The 18689-nt window shown below is 33.1% G+C and overlaps 1 protein-coding gene across 4 annotated transcripts in view; it reads left to right on the top strand.

Annotated features, from left to right (window-relative positions):
• The window catches only part of LOC107992647 (insulin-like growth factor-binding protein complex acid labile subunit), a 439321-nt gene that overhangs the window by 206270 nt on the left and 214362 nt on the right, over positions 1–18689 (top strand). The window contains exon 1 of one of the 4 annotated variants that reach the window (XM_062072150.1): positions 12091–13861. The exons of 2 other annotated variants lie outside the window; for them this stretch is intronic. The gene's annotated coding sequence lies outside the window, so the exon portion shown is untranslated. Of the gene's footprint in view, positions 1–12090; positions 13862–18689 lie in introns of those variants that run through there. One more of the 4 variants, XM_062072151.1, reaches the window with a different exon arrangement.

Raw genomic sequence — 18689 nt, 5'->3', positions numbered from 1 at the left:
TTACTACACACATACACGCACATATATACGTACACAAAGATTGTACACAACGGTTTGCTCATTCTCGGTTTCAAACAGGGCGCCAGTAAGGGGAGAGGAGAAGAGAACAATGTAAGAACCCGATCGACGACCAGCTGAAACTCGCCCTCCTCCCCTTCGGTTCGCGGCTCTGGTAAACGCGTTTACCAGAGGGGGGTGGGAGGAGAGGGGATGGCTTTTATAGAGCGATTATTTCGTTACGAATTCGAGCGATCGTAAAGTCTGGCGCGCAATTATCTAATTACCAGCGGCAATTACGCCGCTGGAATTTCATTGGCGGCATTAAACGGCTAGGTAAGGCTAGGGACACACAATCGTCGATGGGGTACACTTCGATCGACGCCGCCAGGTAACTCGATTTCAATCGGACAGGACGGGGAGGGGGGGGGGGGGAAAGGGATTGAAGCCTGCGGAGGATGCGCGGGGGAGGGGGGGAGGGAGAGGCGAGAAGAGAAACTATTTCACTCGTTCGTGGCAATTACGGAAAATCAGCCGGTGAACCCGCGGCGAATCTCGCGGATATAAGGGGATTCTGATATGTGTGTGTGTGTGAATAAGTGTTTGTGTTGCGTGTGTGAAGGGGTGAGAGCGCGTGATTAATTTATTGACTCGCGATCGTATGATGGATAACGGGTCGTTACTATCGAAATATGACCGAGATTGTTATACCGACGCACAGGCCAATCTGCTCGTAAACGGAGGATGGTTTGCGAACGGTGAATGGGGACCACGTGGAAACGGCGGGGATTACCGTTGAGAGGGTGAGTTCACGGAACTTGTAGGAACAGGATATTCAGAGAAAATCGTCCTGGGAGTAGGATAATGGGCGGGATAGGCGATGGTATATTTCGACCATTTTTCTTCCCCGTTTTCGGTTCGAATGAAACGATTTGTGGATACGTGTATGTAAATTTTAAGGGGATTTCGTTAAATTTTTTCTGTTGGAAAATTGTAAAAAGATGTTTCGATTATTAGATTGTTTATTATTAGGGAATATTTAATTGATTCAGTTTTAATATCTTGGGATAAATAAATTCTTTGGTCGAAATAATTTGTTTAAAAAAGAAAGTTGAATTAATTACGGATTAATAGCAATAATAAAAGTATTAATAAAAAAAATTTGTTATTATCAAAAGTTTCTTTTTTTAGCGTGGACGAAAAAAAAAAGAATTTTATTTTTTATCTTATTAATGTAATATAATTTTTTCAATTACTGTAATTTTATATTTCTTTTTTTTTTTTTTTTAATTTCGCAAAATTTTCCTTTACGAATAATCATAATATAATAGTACATGAATCCATTTATTTCTAATATCTGACACTTAATAATTAATTGTAAAGCAATTGTTACTTTTAATTTGATTCTTTTTTAGATATTATATAGATATATTATTATATATCTTCTTTTATCAAATTCCTAAGTTTTCGTATCACATTGAGAATCTGATTTTAAAAATTTTACTCGTTTAATTTACTCAATATTTAATCAAGAAAGAAAAAATATTAATTCCTTCTTTTAATAATATTTTTAATTAATCGAAATGTACAATTGAATACGAAATTTATAAAAATCCAAACGATTGTAACTCAATCTTTTTCGAAGGTGGATCACTTTCACGATAAATGCGATTCACGCGAAACAGCTTTTCCCCATTAACACGCGCGCGATATCGTTGTTCCTGAATCGTTATGCAAAGAACTATTTCACACGTTTCCCGTTTTTTCAATGTCGAAACGGGTATGAAATACGAAATCAATGATAACAATTCTCCCGATCGAGTGCACATTGTTCCGATAAACAAGGATTCGTTAGCGGGTCTCGCGCTCTCCAAAAAAAAAAAAAAAAAAGGAAAAAAATTTCAGGAATGTCGAAGCAGTTTGCGGTTTCCAAAAAACGCCCAAGCGGTTTTTTCGACGATAATCGACCACCGATCGTTAAAATTCTCGACTCTCGCAATTGCTCTGTTACCGTCCTCTCCACCCCCTTCAACCCTCCTCCTCATCCAGAAAAAAAAAAGATAAATCCACGGCTACTCGTGGAATGAACGAATTCAATTCTCCGCGCCCATGTCGGTACAACAAGAGAGAGAAATTCGACTGGATTATACCATAAACTAAACGGAAGTTCCGTTGCAACGATTGCTTACGGTTCATCCACGCGCGGGACCATTTTATTTCTGGCCTTTTTTTATATTTTTCTTTTTTTTTTTTTTTTTTTCTTCTTTTCTCCTCCCATTTCCGTCGACATTTCCAACGTATATAGATACGTTCCCTTTGTCGCTATAATATTCAAAGCACGCGACGTGATGCTTCTCTTTATGTCACAAGGGAGGAAGTGCAAGCACGGAGAGCGCGTATGAAAACAAAATTTGCCCGTTCCCACAGGGATCGTCCGGAAAATTGAAACCGTGTTAACTCTGTAAAAATCTATACACACCCGTTCCTTCGCGCAGTTTATTCGCGCTTCAACGATAAACACGCGCTTGGCTTTTTCAAATCGTTGGATATTTCGCGTTTCTATTCTTCCTACTGCGTGCTGGTGGTGGTGGAGCATTTTTTTTTTTTTTTTTTTTTTATAAAGTTTATACTCTTCTTCATCGGTTAAACGGTACTGTTAAATCCCCACTCTATTCCCTTCTCGAGGCACGATAAGTACTATTAAATTTTCACCACTCGTGATACTCTTTTATTGAAATTAATCCGGGCAACACGCGTTTCCCATCGTTGAATTTCGTTTCGGTTTAATTCTCGATTTAATAATAAAATGTGTTTTCAATAATTTATAAAGTTTCTCGTGTTTTTTTTTCGATTTTTCTAATCGTATGTACGAATCTGATTAAATTTGTATTAATCTAATTAAATATAATTTATTGTATCCTTTTTTTTCATTGGTATCAATCGAGTTTATATGTTATGCGTATATGTTATTGATATTTAATTCAGTTTTTGTTTTAAATTGTATTTCGAAATTTATATTATCGGAAAATCAATCGTTTTTTTTATTTCCTTTAATCATTGTACTTAATCCTTTATTACAACGTGCAAATGAAAGATGTTTTCTGTATTTAATAATTTTGTTAGAAGTGGCAGCTTATAAACGAAACGGAAAAGCGAAGGTTAAATTTAAAATTTAAAGCAAATTTATAAAGGATATACAAATTTATAGTGGTAATAAAACTCAATGAAATTGAACCTTTAAGCGATTTACATCATATATATTTATATATTTGTATACAAAATTCTAACACAAGAAATAAAATAATCATGAAAATGAAATAATTTTGAGGATTATATCGGAAATATATTCGAATCGTGAAATTATTTTATTATTTAAATACAAGATATTTCAAAAATTAATGAAAAATGAAAAATATGATACAATGCGATCAAAATATGGGAATATAACGAAAATAGAAGAATAATAATATAATTTAATAATAATTAAAAATTGCTATTATTATGACGAATTATATCAATTTAAGATTATTTATCTTTCATCTTTTTTCTGCATTTTATTCAATCTTAAATCAAGATGCAACACGAGTTAGAAATAAAATCGATAATTTACTGAAAAATTATGTTTGCTCAATGTCTGATCAATCATTTATCGTTACGATTTTATTTGATCCTAACGAAGCGAAAATATACAAAAATGAAACAAAGGAATAAAATCGATGATTTGTTAAAAAATTACAGATCATCCAAAAACCAAATAATAAAGCACAAGAACAACATTCAAAGAGTTAAACGTATCTATCTTTTACCACGATTTCTCATTTTGCATTTTTCTCAAAATCTTATGAAAGCGCAAGCAAAATCTCCGCGCGAGTAAACTCGATGATTTTCTTCAAAGATTACAATCCATTTTCATCAAATCTCAAATCCGTCGTAATTGAATTGAAACGAAAAATTTCGCAATCTCAAAAATACGTACGTATCTTTGACGTATCCCCTCGTATCTATCGTAATTTCTTAAAAAAAATTACGACTCATCTTGATCGAATTCCAAAATCGAAGCACGAAGAAATTTCTCTGGGCCCAGCCACCGTATGATCGTGCCAATTCCCCCGTGATCCATTTTATCAGATCGATGTAATCGGCCAGGTTGCGCTTTTCCACGGGCGGACAATAAAATCGACAGAGTCGAAATAGTCGTAGAGTGGCGATAGACGATATATATATATGTATATATATATATATATACACGCGTGGCCTGCGTCGCACGTGTGCACATCCACCGCCACGCGAAATACCTTTCTATAAAACGAAGCGTGACAGCGTTTCGAGGTACGAGAGCCGTAATAATAGCCGGGTATGGCGTATATATGTCGGCTAATCCGATTGATCGAGCTCTAAAGCGCGTTATTATCGCCTTACACTTTCCATGTGCTGTGCCGTTGCACCCCTTCAGACTTGTCGTGTCGTGCGCAGAGTATGGTGCCATACCGTGGACACGGCACTCGATCCACCGACCTCCACCAACCACTTCCACCATCCTCCGTGTTCCACGTGTGCAATCCTCGTCGACGTTGTCCGCGTCGAGTGGTCAGGGCAGTCTCTCGTTGGAAGGAACGGCGGGATGGATCTGGGGGGATGGATTTTTCGGATTGATCGTTGAGGAAACATTAATTTTCAAACGCTGTTGGAGACTGCTGGTCGAAGGGAATGTCGTTGGGTGTGAAAAATATGTTTTGATTCTATGGTGGATTCTTCTTATGGCGTGGGGTTACAAGATTGATCGCGTGAATTTGATGGATTGGTTGGATGAAACGGTTTATTTCGAAGTTAAGTCTTGGTTCTTGATTGTTGATTATCGATGGAATGTATAATATATGTATTTATAAAATGTATAATATATATACGTGAAATTAATTATTTTTTTTTTTTTAGAATTGAAAGTTGAAGGATGCGTGGAAAAATTATTTTATGTGAAAAATTGGAATAGGAAGCAGAACGTATTTTGACGTATTTTTCGTAAATTATTTATTGTGTGAAATTTTAAAAAAGAAAACTTTTGAAGTGGAAAATATAATGGTGTAATAAATCCTTTTGTAAATGAACGTGTAGTGAATATATGAAGCTGACATACTGTTTTTTTCAAGTGAAATATATAATTTTTATTACGTTGGTTATTAATTTTTTTATTAAGTTACGTAAATGTATTAAAATCTATCCGCTTAGAAAATTTTAACTTTACCTATATCGTATTTTTCTTTATCTTTCATTATGTAAAATTAAAGTAAATGCACAAATTAAAATTTACTATTTTATTTAATTCATTATTTCTTACGAATTATATATAATATAGCGAAATATTAAAATAAACTGTAATTAAAATATATAGAATATACAATTCATTGATAAAACAGATAATTTATTCGTATTTATGCATATACACGAGTCTATACAATTATTAATTCATCTCCTATTTCGAACGATTATTAATCCTTATTTGCTAAGAAAATTCATCGCAAGTAATACAGCATATTTATAATCGCATGTGCCTTTTTCAAAAGATTCAGAGAGGAACGCTTGTCGGTGGAAGTAGTAAACGAACGAAATTAAAAAATCATTCCGGAAACGGGGTTGACAAAGTCACGTTTGTGCGCCTACTAATTAGCTGAGAAGTGTAATTTCTCTCTCTCTCTCTCTCTCTCTCTCTCTCTCTCTCTCTCTCTCTCTCTCTCTCTCTCTCTCTCTCTCTCTCTCTCTCTCTCTTTTCCTCCATTTTTTCAGAAATATAAAGTTCTTCAGCTTGGAACGGAAGTGCTTCCGCAGCGACGTTCGCACGAGGCCGTTTTTTTTCTTCTTTTATTGTTTTTTTCCTTTTTTTTTTTATTTGTCGTCGTTACGACGTCGACGAGTAGAACTCATTTTCGAAATATCACCGGTTCTTTGAGAAACACTCCGCCATAATGAAGCGTTAAATTCTCTGCGCAACATTCTTTGAATAGCGTTTGCCATTTCCCGAGAATCTTTTTTCTTCACGTGTTTGAAATATTAGCGGATCTCTTGGAAAATTTGTTCCTTTCGCTTGGAAATTTTAGAAGGATTAAGGAATGCCTGCTCGAGTTCCACTTGTTTTTCATACTTCATCTCGTTGGATCGAGTCATCTTTTCTATTAAGTGTAGCATTCTTCGTTTAAGATATTATTTGAAAAAGTAAGAATTCGTGATTCACATTTATCCCCACGAAGAAATTCGAGCAATTATGAATTTGTAATTATTACAATACATTGTTTTAAAGTCTATCAAGTTAGGAAATTATAAAAGTTTTATTGCGATGAGCAAAGGAAGAACAAATTAAATAATAATTTAAACATTCGTTTTATGTTCTATTTCTTTGCATTGTTCATTTAATGTAATATAATTTCATTGCTATTCCGAAAAAAATAAAATTTGATTCAAGCAAATAATTCTGCGATATTTCCTTCCATCATTATTTTATTATTAAAATGAAATTTAGAATAAAGAATTAAATATAAATTTATATAGTTTTTATATAGCTTATATAAATATTAGATTGAATTTTTATACTAGAAATCCAATATTTTTCAGAATTATCTCGATATGAATAACTATTTATTAATATATGTAATTATTTCATATCTTACAATTTTCAATTATTCTCAATGAACATCTTCGATACGTATATCAACAAATCAAAGAATTTTTTGTGTCTCTTTAGAAAACTTTAAAAGTTTATCTATGTTTATCTATGTTTTTTCTCGAATTCATCAATCAATTTAAGATGATAGCGATAATTTGAAGATCGGAACAAGATGTAGTACTTATTCCCTTCACGTCTCATTAAATTGTACATTTAAATCAGAATAACGAATGATTAAATATGAAAATTATATCTTAATATTTTTCGAGACAATTTGTCATTCTCTTTTCGGTTAAACCGAGCAAACAGATTTCTTTCATTCTTCGAAAGGATTCCATTGAATGGAAAACATAAAAAAAATTAAATAATCGTATAATGCTTCGACGTAAAATATTTGAACGGTGTTTCTAACTTTCCATTACATTGCCTATTAATCACGGCATAATCGCATCGAACAGTGTTGTCCGACAATAAGATAAATGTTAGAGAGGTCTTACATAAACCGAATTCACGGTAAATTGCGATGAAATTAAGTACTTAAGCATAGATGAAGAGGCTAATTAATTTGTTTACCTGACAGTATCTATCGAAATTTTTAATGAAATAATGATAATATTATTTTGTTTACTTTGCACAATAGCCTTTATTATCTTTTATTATTTTATACAACAATAGACAACTAGTTACTTCGCCATCCTTTCAAAAGTACATGGAACAAATTGTGCTCGTGTCAAGCTTTCAAGCATCGATGTATTCATTTAAATATGTAAATATTAAAGCTATCGCTTATAATATCTTCCTTTCTTTTCTTTTTAATCTACGAACGCGAATTTTCTTTTCCTTTTTGGACGCAAAAACGGGGAAAAAAAAAAAAAGAAGGCCAACGCGTATTCCATTAAATCCAAATACTCGAGCAGCGCGATCCAACTCTACGAAATTCAATCATAAAATCTGGACCGATCGCCTAAATTAAATCTCATTCGATTCAACGTGATACGGAACAATATTCATGCTTCAATTAAATTTAATAAAATACCGATTCCGCTCCTTTTTTTTCTTTTTTCTTTCTTCTTTTTCCTCCCCTCTCTCCCTTTTTCCCCCTCCTTTCATGCTTCATCTTCCCTTTCATTTTCCTCCCGAACCAAACAAGTTTGACTCGACACTCATGGACACGGAAATGAAAATGTAGGACGCGCGCTCGAAAATCTTCATCTAGGCCACTCGATACCAAAAATAGTGAGAGAGAGAGAGAGAGAGAGAGAGAGAGAGAGAGAGAGAGAGAGAGAGAGACGAAGCAACGAACTGCCTCGAATGCACAATGAAAAAATCTACATTTGTGGGCATGGAAAGGAAGGAAAAATCGGCTGGTCCAGGTTCGTTAAATATCGATTCGCGTTAAAACACAACCTAACGCCTTGGCCCACGAGTGGTTGCTTTAACGCTCGATTCGTTCTCCTTTCATTTGCTCTCCCCTCTTTCGCCAGGTCGAATTCATTGCAAGTACGATCGAGTGCGAAATTTTGCATTTTGGGGAAACTTGAACGCCGAGATCGAGACATTTTAACTCATGCTTCCGATTGAAGCATCACGATTAACCTATCGATTCAATAAAGAGATAAAAGATGCGAATGTTCTCCTTCTTTTTATTCTTTTCCATCCGTTTAATATTGAATTATTGTCCAGAAAAGTGCATATAGGAAATTGATCAAAGTATATGCAATTAATTCGTGCCTCTCCTTTGAAGGTATTTTTTGAAACAATTCGTACTGCGCGTAAACAGTACATGATTCATGATGAACTTTCCATTCGAGTTATTTGAAATTTTCGTAAGGATCTTTGAGAGGATTTATTAAAATAAAGTATTTTTTTTCTTTTTGTATTTTAAATTTTAGATCTCTTTCTATCAGAGAATTATGATTTTTTCTAAATATTAAAATAGAAGGTATGAGTTTTAGAAGGTAAAAAACGTGATGATCCACGTAGAATGGAGGGTTAGCAGAAAGTTAAATATCGAATCGAATCGTTTCACGGAGAGGAGAAATTTCTATTATATGTCGGTCGTCGTTTATAAAATTTATTGGCATCGAGTGGAATGCTTGATGAACCGTACCAATGCGAACGTCCGTAGGAACTGGCTATTCATCGATCACTGTACGCAATCAACGCGTATGCCCATGATCGTTGAACACGCGAAGGAAAATTCTATCGAGAAGATCGTTGATTTGGTGAGAACGCGGTTTTTTGAAATTTTAGAATTGTTTCGCAGCTTTTAAATTTTAATAAAGTAAATTATCTCGATCGTTTTCGCGCGGAAAATCGTATCTTTTGAAGTGTATTAATAAAAGATTTTTTTATATTTCATAATGACTAATCTTTGAAGGTAATAGTTATAATTTTTCTGCGTGAGCATTTTTAATTTTTTAATCCTTAATATAAATTTTTAGCGTCGATGCTTGCATTAATTTGAAGGCTTTTATCATTTAATATATAATTTTGGAATATTTTATTCTTACTGATTATCAATTATCTCAAAGATAATTTTTAGGTATCGTTAATATTTCAATTATTCCAATCAGTATGTCAAGTAAATTGAAGCGAAAATATTATAAAAGGAAGATATAATAAAAAATTTTTGTTATTTTGTGAAAAGAAAAAAAATTATTAACATGCAAGCGTATTTATTTCTTGATAATTAATAAAAAATGCTGTTAAAATTTTGTTCGTGTTCGCATCTGATCTTATTTTGATGGTCAGAGTTTGAATATAAAATGTAAGTTTATAATGGTATTAAAACGAAGAAAGGATGTATTAGAGATGTGTTTAAAGTTGTATAATATTATTTTAAAAACAAGGTCTTGCGTTTTCATATTGTATGCAAAAAAGTTTGCAATGAATTATTGACTTGGAAAATTTACAACTTACTTTTACGACACAGTTGTGAAAGGACACAGTCAACAACTTATCTTCGCAATATATTTACATTTCTCACAATATAGTTGGCAAACAATATTACAAGATATTGGATATTGATATAATGTCAATGTTATATACAGTTGTTGAAAAAACAAGTAAAATTTATTCGAATAAGAATGATATATGCATTAAAAATATTGGAAGTTGAAATATTTCGTACTTGATAAATTTAATTTATTTGATTCATATTCTGTTTAGATTGAAATAAAAATTAAGTTTTCAAATATCGTAGCGCTTCTATCGTGATGACGTTTTCTAATATTTTTTTTTTTTTTTACTACATGTATAAAAATATAAAATAGATAGATCAGTGCATAGATATTTCTTCAACCGTAGATTTATAAGAAATCTCTTCTATTAACAAAATTTCTCAAATCGAAAATAAACATTGTTTCAATCATTGTACAAATACATTTCTATCTGAATTAAAATAAATATTTTCAATTTCGAAGAAATAGTAATCCGATACATATAAATAAATTTAAAGATTCTAGAATTAAATTCTCTATATCAAAACCAACCTTTAAAATTATTTCATAAATATCTCGATCGAAATATCTCTATCGGAAAAATAATCTAGAATAATCGGACGTTTAAAACAATGTTTCGTCAATTATCTCGGTCCATCAAACTATCCCAGACGAATTACGAATTCGCCACCAAATATATTCTCGTAACGCCATGCGTGCGCAAACCATACGAGCATTTACACATACGAGCATATTACTATCGTTACATTTAAACTGTGATGATCGATATGACGCTGACGCTTGCAAACCCATAGAAAATATACGCGGCCACGATATTATAACAGCTCATAGGGTTAATACTGGATTAAGTATTCCTCTTTTGATTGAAATCGGTTGAATCTGCCGCAGCCGAATAAATTAGCCTGGCCGGGAAGGGGGGAATGGAGAGTCGCGTGCGCAAACGAAAATTATATACGACAGGGTATTATCGTAATATGAATTTAAACACGTTGAATATTAACGGGTCTGCCGATCGAAAATTCAGTTCCGGTTAAATATGACTTAAGCATTGTATTCGTAAAGTTGTTAATTATAGACGCGGGATTAATGAAGGGGTGGAGGGAGGAAATAGCGACGGCCACGAGCCGTGGAACAACGCAATTCGACGGATTGAAATTATATTTCGCGGTTGTTGATCCGTTGTCGAATTATTGACGGCGAAAAGAAAAAAGAACAAAACAGAAAAGAGGAGAACAGTTAGTTGAGAAGGAGGAGGAGAAAGAAAGAAAAAAAAAAAACAGAAAAGGAAATGAAAACTAAACCGCTCGACCGCATTGTTTTCCGGGCAAACGTTCAATATTTGGATGGTTGAATTTTATCCCGGAGTTGTCGTTGTTTTATTTTCAAGCATTCCCAAAAGCTTGCGGGACTCTCCTCGAAAATTTATCGACGGAAACCTCCGCCACCTGGAGCGGAACAAACGCGTGAAGGACGGACGAAAGTGCAGCCTCGATGATCGTTTCTAATTAAAAGTGACTTAGGCTCGCTCGTCTTCGAACTGGAAAACTGGTTCCAACGATGGGAGAGGGAAAACTGTTCACGACAGCCAGACGATTCGAGTTAAAATTCAATCTGACGCCTCTCTCTCTCTCTCTCTCTTTCTCTTTCTCTCTCTGTGCTCACGATGCATCTGTCGAACCGTACCGACAACTTTGCGATGACGAAATTTCGAAAGAATTTTCAAATATTTCGTGTATTATTCAAAATTTAATAAATTCCACGCTCGTAACGTTAAACGAATTTAATTAAATACTTGTCATCGATATGTTTAGATTGTTTAGTCTTTTTAAATAATATGTACGGATGCTTGTGCTATTTCTGCCTCGATAGTATTTTAATTGTTTCGTTATAAAATGCCTCGCGATCTGTACAATGACGTTCATTTATCCAAATTGCTCTTTCTATCAACAATTATTTTTCAGTTGTCCGGATTAACGCCGTTTAATTCTAGATTAATCTATTCACGTCCACTTTACTATAAATATCCGTTTCAAGTACGAGTTCTATATAATGTCTTTTTGTTTCATTTTTCTCGTGTGTAATTTAAACTCGTGATATATTTTATAACTTTCAAGTTTCGTTTACAAAGATTCACGAGTAATTTAGCTTTGTGAACGAGAAGAATAATATTGAACATGTGACACGTGAGAGAGAATCATTCTACGTGAAAAAAAAAAATAAATAAAAAATAAAAATAAAATAAAAATTAACGTACAATTCTTTCAATCGAAGAACTTATTTTTGATTAAAATTCAAGATTTAATTGAACATTCATCAAATATGATTACGATTGCGGATGCAATTGCGAATTAATGATGAATAATACGATGAATAATAAAACGGAAATAAAAAAATATATTTTTATATTTTAAAATAAATATTACCAATTAAATTGTAAAAAATATATATTCTCATTATTAAATGATCGAATAATTTTATTTTAAAAATTATTACTATATATCTAGAAATTGAGTGCAACATTTAATTCAAATAAACCGGTAATTATCCGATTACTTAGACTCTTCATATTGTAATCTCAAATACACACCACTATAACCCTTCCTTTCTCCCCCTTCAGTTGTGGAGATTTTCATCAGCATCCCGTAGACTGTACATTTCCGACCAAGTGCCATTGTCCACCATTTATCGTGTACAAAACAAGGAGCCCAACATGTTTCGCTATTCTTCTTCATCCGAAATCGGCTTCTAAATGTTCTCCATGTCGCGTCGCATCAGACGAATCAGCTCTCGGCATTAGCCATTGTTCTACCTTGACCACCCTCTATTATTCGGTGGAATCGTCTGGCCCACCCAGGGGCAACAACTACGAACATCCGCTTGTGGGATGTCGGGGGACATTGGTGAAACGAAAAATTGGTTTTCAGTTAAATTACGACAGTGTCGTGATTCATGCACGACGATGGAGGAAGCGGTTGATCGCTGGAGGGGATTTGAAATGTAAACGGATCTTATCTCGGTCGATGAAGCACGCCGTTCGATATTCCGATACTAACACTACATCGCCATCATCACTAGCTCCAAGGGGTATCGAGGCTGGCATAATGGAATTCCTCGTTATATAAATTTCGTGTGCACATTTTTCTGGCACCCATCGATCTCTATGGTCCTTCCATTTTCCTGGCTTTTCTCTTTTAAACCCGACGTATGTAGCCTTCTCTTACCCTCATCTGCCTGCGCTCTCTCTAGCCCCCCCACTACACCATGCATCGCTCTATCCTTCTCTTTCGAGTCACGATTGCCGCGTCCTCTGTTCTATTCCGTCTCTACGAATGGCCGTTCGATTCCTCAAACGTTTTTCGAGGAGAAAACGAAATTCCATCGATAACTGTGAATCCAGAGCATCGTTCTTTAAATGATTTTATCTCGCCGAGCAAAACGCTGGGAGCGGATAAAAAGGGATTCTCGTCGATTAACTTCCGCTTCGCTTTTGTCTGCCGTTCGCGAGCCAGCGGGAATAGTAACGGATCATCTAGAGCGGTACTTTGGTGAGGCTTCGAGTACCCGGATATCCGCGGAGTCGAATATCTGAATGGTGACGTCAATGGTTATCTGCGATATGGTTGTTTCGATGCTATCGAACGGAAAGGTTCGCGGAACGGGCAGCGTTCAACGTATTTAAGCGATCTTCAACTATAGAAATTCACCGAGCGATCAAGGATAGCGGTAGGATATGCCGATATGGCTTTCGTTCGCCTTTGTTTGCGCACAGTCCGACGCGACGCTCGAGATGCGTCGATCAGGGTCGATCTCTCGCATCGATAGATGGCTCTGGCGTCTAACGATCGCATTGCATCGATGTACGCCGCCATGGACCGTTACTTGGAACGCGGTTGCAGAAGTCTACGCTTGTTTACCTCTAATAAACCGTTCGTTTTACCGGACTTTAGTCGTGGTTTTCTATTTTATGTCGACGATCCGCGTTCGCCGTTTGTGGTTCCTTTGTTTGTGCGTATTATAGAACGGATCTTTTGTGGACAAGCCTCGTTAATTGGAACTCAAATTCAGACGCTGACAGACGGTGACATTCGGCTCTTGTGTTTCGAAGTGTAAAAAATACTTCGAGAGGTGTTTTTCGTACGATGTTAAGTTGCTTTTCAAAGTGAATACGGATAATGAATGTAGTGAAATCGTTGAATTCGTGGTTCGACCTGCAATCCTTGATGTTCATCGATTATCGAAAGATACGCATGTTAGTATATCTTATTATGTTATTAAAAACTATACAATATACGTATACATATATTTAACACGATTTAGCACGTTTTTAAAATAATTGATGATAGAAATTCTAAATCAATTTACAATATTTACGTGAAGTTTGATTCATACATTTAGAAATAATATTAATTCGCTTTATTATATCTTTATCGTTTTATATCGAGATTCTTAATTTGAAAATTGTATATGTATATACAATGTGTATGTGTAAGATGGAATTTTATCGCGAATTTTAAAAATTACTTTAATAGTAATATATCAAATATGCATAACTCAGATTCTTTTATCTCTATTGATTTTTTTTACTGATTCTTTTTATATTTTTGGTTATTTGATCGAAAAAAGTCGTTTATTATAAAGCTGTATGCATAAACAAGAGAAGATAGAAAGGATTGAATAGAAATGTAAAGTAAGAATCTAAATTATACAAAAACATTGCGATTTATGCAAGGAATAATTTAAATAACAAAAGTAATGTAAAGTAATGGAGCAAAATAGTCTTTTTTTTTTGTTTTAATTTATACATTTTAATATTAATAAAACTTTTATCTTTTACAATTATATTCATAGTATTCGTACTAGTAAGTACTATATTAAATTTTGTTTATTTATTTAAGATCATATTCACCTTTCGATTATTAGTGACCATACATACATGTTTGTGATTACTTAATGATAAAATAATATATCAATATTAATAGTATATATAATTATACGTACTATTATAATGAATAATATTAATAGTACATATAATAGAGAGAAATTTTAGTATCTACATGATAATAAAATTAGTTTTTGTTTCGGATCGAGGTGAAAAAAAAAATTGAAATTTCGGCCAGATTGTTCAAGTCAAACACGCTCCCCATCTTCTCGCATGTGTATTTGTAGTAAATGTCCAATTTCTGTCAGTCTATAAAAATTGCTAGCGTGGATTTCGCGAAATTCAATTTCCGTGTCAAGGGTTGCTTGATTTTTCAATTTCTTTTTATTGCTAACCGAATCAAACTTCGTTCCTCGCCGCGCGGCTTGACGAGAGTGTAGAGTTTTCGTCGAGACCTCTTACCTGTGACGTCCCTCCCCCATCGCCACCGTGTATCGGTCCTTTTAAAAAGCACGAAACAGGGTAAAGAAGTTATACCGACGGAGCACAGAGCGGACCGAGAGTATCATCGTCACGGGATAGAATTTCACGATCAGTAAGAGAGGAAGCCGGAGTCTGTTTCGAAATTTATCGGATAAACGTGCACGAGGGCTCGCAAGAGATCGAAAAAATACACACGCGAAAAGGAATAATCAACAAGAGCAGAATTGGATCCCGTGGTACAGTTATTCCAATCCTATTTTTCCTCTCGTTCTTTGCTTGTCATTCGGACGCGTAGATCCGTGCGGCTCCGCAAACGGAGACAGATGTCGCTTTGTAACTTTACGTTCGCCTATCGGTGAATTTATTGACTTTTTATCGAGAACCCAGTGAACTCGTTACACGTTTCTCTATTATGTATCGTGGTTTTTTTTATTAGTAACGATATCCTTTTATTAAGATTTTATTCCTAACCTATTATTCTCGACGTATCATTTTCCATTTTATTTGAAATTTTATACACGCGATGTACACGGGATGTAATACCTTTTGCGGCACATCCATTATGAATTCGTCAAAATATGAAATTTTTATCGCTACGAATTAACAGTTTCGATTCTGCTGGCGGTGAATTGATATTTGCAATTATTAAAATCAAATATTAAAGTTATGATCTCTTCGTGTCCTGATTCTAATTACTTCTGCGAAATGTAAATTTATTTTGCAACGTTGATGGATTGAAAATTCGGAACAGAAATTCGTGATATAAGAAAGTACGAATCTTGATCTTATTTTGCAATGATTTCCTAGAAAAATGAAGTGATATTAGTGATACTAATAATACCATATATAAACTTGGCTGTTTTTAATATTGCAAATATCAAAATTATTAAGCTTTATTAACAAACATTTTAATTTTTAATATATTAAATCTACGAATCATTCTATGCCAAATCGATTACTTTTTAGCGACCATTTGATAAATTTTCGATATAAAATTTCGTAAATAGAATTATAAATTTCAAAGCGATATTTCTTAAACAAGTTTAAAGTAAAAATACTTTTTAATTTCACGTGCGTGTTACATCGTATTTCAATTTGTAAAGAAACGCTTATATCGATGCCAAAAATGATTGATTCGGCGTGAAATCAATTTGGTATGATTAATTGCAAATATCAGATTTTGGATTTAAAAATATTATATCAAGAAAAATAAAATAGTTAAGATATTAAATACCCATAATCTAAATTTTCACGTAATTGATTTTCACGTATGTAATTAATTATTTCAAATTTTAAGTATCAGTTTATTTTAATTCCTTTAATTAAAAAATCCAAGTTCCTTCCGTTTCTTCTTAAATTTTTGAGAGATTGGATGCATCTTGTATTTCTTAGAAAAAGTCATTTTAAAATAGTTTCCTAGACGTCTTTCTAGAGTCAACCATAATGAATGAAATATTTCATTCCGAAACGTTGGGCCTGATGCGTTCTCTATTCTGCCCAATAGAATTCTAGGCAAAGGTGAGGCGAAAAATTGATACCCACTGTGAAGTTCTTTTATGGGACAAAAAAAATCTTTATATTCGAATTGTTGGTTTCAACTCACACTAGGATTTTTGTCGAACAACTGTTCCTACCATTTGAAATATACAACCGTAGTGTCGTTCCTTTTTCTATCTTTGGTATTCGAAATATCGTTTACAACTTGATTTATCTGGTGAATGGAGGGGTTATAAAATATGTTTTAAACGAAAGGTGATATAAGTAAATATAAAATGTAATAAAAATTCGTGAGAAAATTGAAAATTTGTATTATCTGTTAAATATTAATTATTGTTTCATCAATTATTATTAATTACATTATATAAAGTAGAAAGAATTCTTCGAATATTAATATCACATTTCTAATAATAATAATATTATAATATAATAATAGATCAATATAATCAGAATTATATTCTATTGAGATAATTTATATAATGAATAAATTATTCATTTGAAAAATAAAATTTAAATTCTGATTTTTATAAACATAGAATAATAAAATTAGTTAATCATTTTTGAAAAAGGATGGAAAATAAAAAAGCAAAGGATGATAGGAAGTTAACTAATCGAAAGATACAGACAAATCATGATAGAAAGACGAGTGAGGTAGAAGAATAAAAGTGACGAGTACGTTGCTTTCTGTGAAAAGAACCGAACATAGACACGATAGCCAATGTCATTTGCGAAAAGTATATAAGTAAAAAGGATCGACTGATCCGTAGTAACTAGATAGAAATGTGAACTCGGATAGGATAGATGATTCTAACAATTGTGCTATTTAACCCGTGATCGAATTTCTTTTCTTTAGTCTGAGATCTAACCTTTGTCTCGACAAATCTTAGAAAAATCTAAAATTTTAAAGTAAAAATCTTAAAAAGTCTTAAATAATTTCGTATAACGTTATATATTGAGGATTAAAAAAAAAAAAGAAAAGATTGTAAGAGTTTTATCAATGGAATATTTCTCGTTAAGAGCAGTAACAAAATTGCATGAATTTTTTACGGAAAATCGAAGCACATAGATAGGTTTCTATTTCGTGCACTTGTTATTTTGCGTTTATAGCTTGCGTTATTTCGTGTTTTATTTCCCATTAATTTTTTAACGCCTCTTAGTTTCTGCATGAAGCGTATAATTTCGAAACATAGCGTACCAGTACATTTTTATGAAAGGGAAGCAAAAAAAAAAAAAAAAATGGAAAATATAAAAACTTCTCTTAAGAAACGTTTCGCAAATATTTTTCGTTTATAATTTCATTTTCGTTCAGATCTCATAAGTATAAAATTAAAATGTAGACATATTTTATAACAAATGAATTTTTTTTATTATGTAAATTTATGATAAATAAATATACTGTGGAACCTATAATTGTAAAATTTTTCATGTAATTTTATTTTTAGATTAGATTTTTTCTAAAAAAAAAATTTTACGAGTGAAATTATTTAATTTCATAAAATATTATCATATTTTATTTTAATATGCATCAAAAATAAATCTCACTGATATAAAAGTTGCATAATTTTTTTTTAAATGAACAAAAGATTAAAAATTATCTTAAATTAGAAAAAATAATTTTGCACAATTTTAAAACTACTTTAAAAATGTTATTCCATAAATTTTAATATGAAAATTAATTATTCTATATTTCATTACTGATCAAATCGAGTAATTATTAACTCAATACTAAAACTTGTTAAGTAAAGAACCTAAAATTTTAATTGAGCACAGTATTCCTTAATTTATTTAATTTTATTTCCAGAATATAAGCTTTCTTCGTAACTTTCACAATATATTTTTCCTACGCAACACGCATAATTTTATCTAATTTCAAGTGAAATATGACACATTATAGCGTGCCGTAAATCAGTGCGAATCATCGGTGTTTGATAGGAGTAACACCTGTTCAAACGACGTCCAAGGTTTATCCTATCCGTAAATACAGCTTACCATTCCTGCCAACTACCTGAGAAAATACAGGTAATACTTTTAAACGTATCTCCAGGTAAAGTAAAAGCTGACCGTTTATTCAACATCTTTGCTCCAACTTCCTTTCACTTTCTTCCATGTTTCAAGTTCGATATCTTGGACTTAACTTTGAGAAATAAAGCGATTTACAAACACGGGAGGGGAAAAATACGAGTTGGTCGGCGAGGGGTTGCACGCGCGGATCAATTTA

Source organism: Apis cerana, linkage group LG2, assembly GCF_029169275.1.
Source record: "Apis cerana isolate GH-2021 linkage group LG2, AcerK_1.0, whole genome shotgun sequence".
NCBI classification, from domain to species: Eukaryota; Metazoa; Arthropoda; class Insecta; order Hymenoptera; family Apidae; genus Apis; species Apis cerana.
The sequence above is the reverse complement of the archived record's forward strand: the minus strand, read 5'-3'. Positions and strand labels throughout refer to the sequence as shown.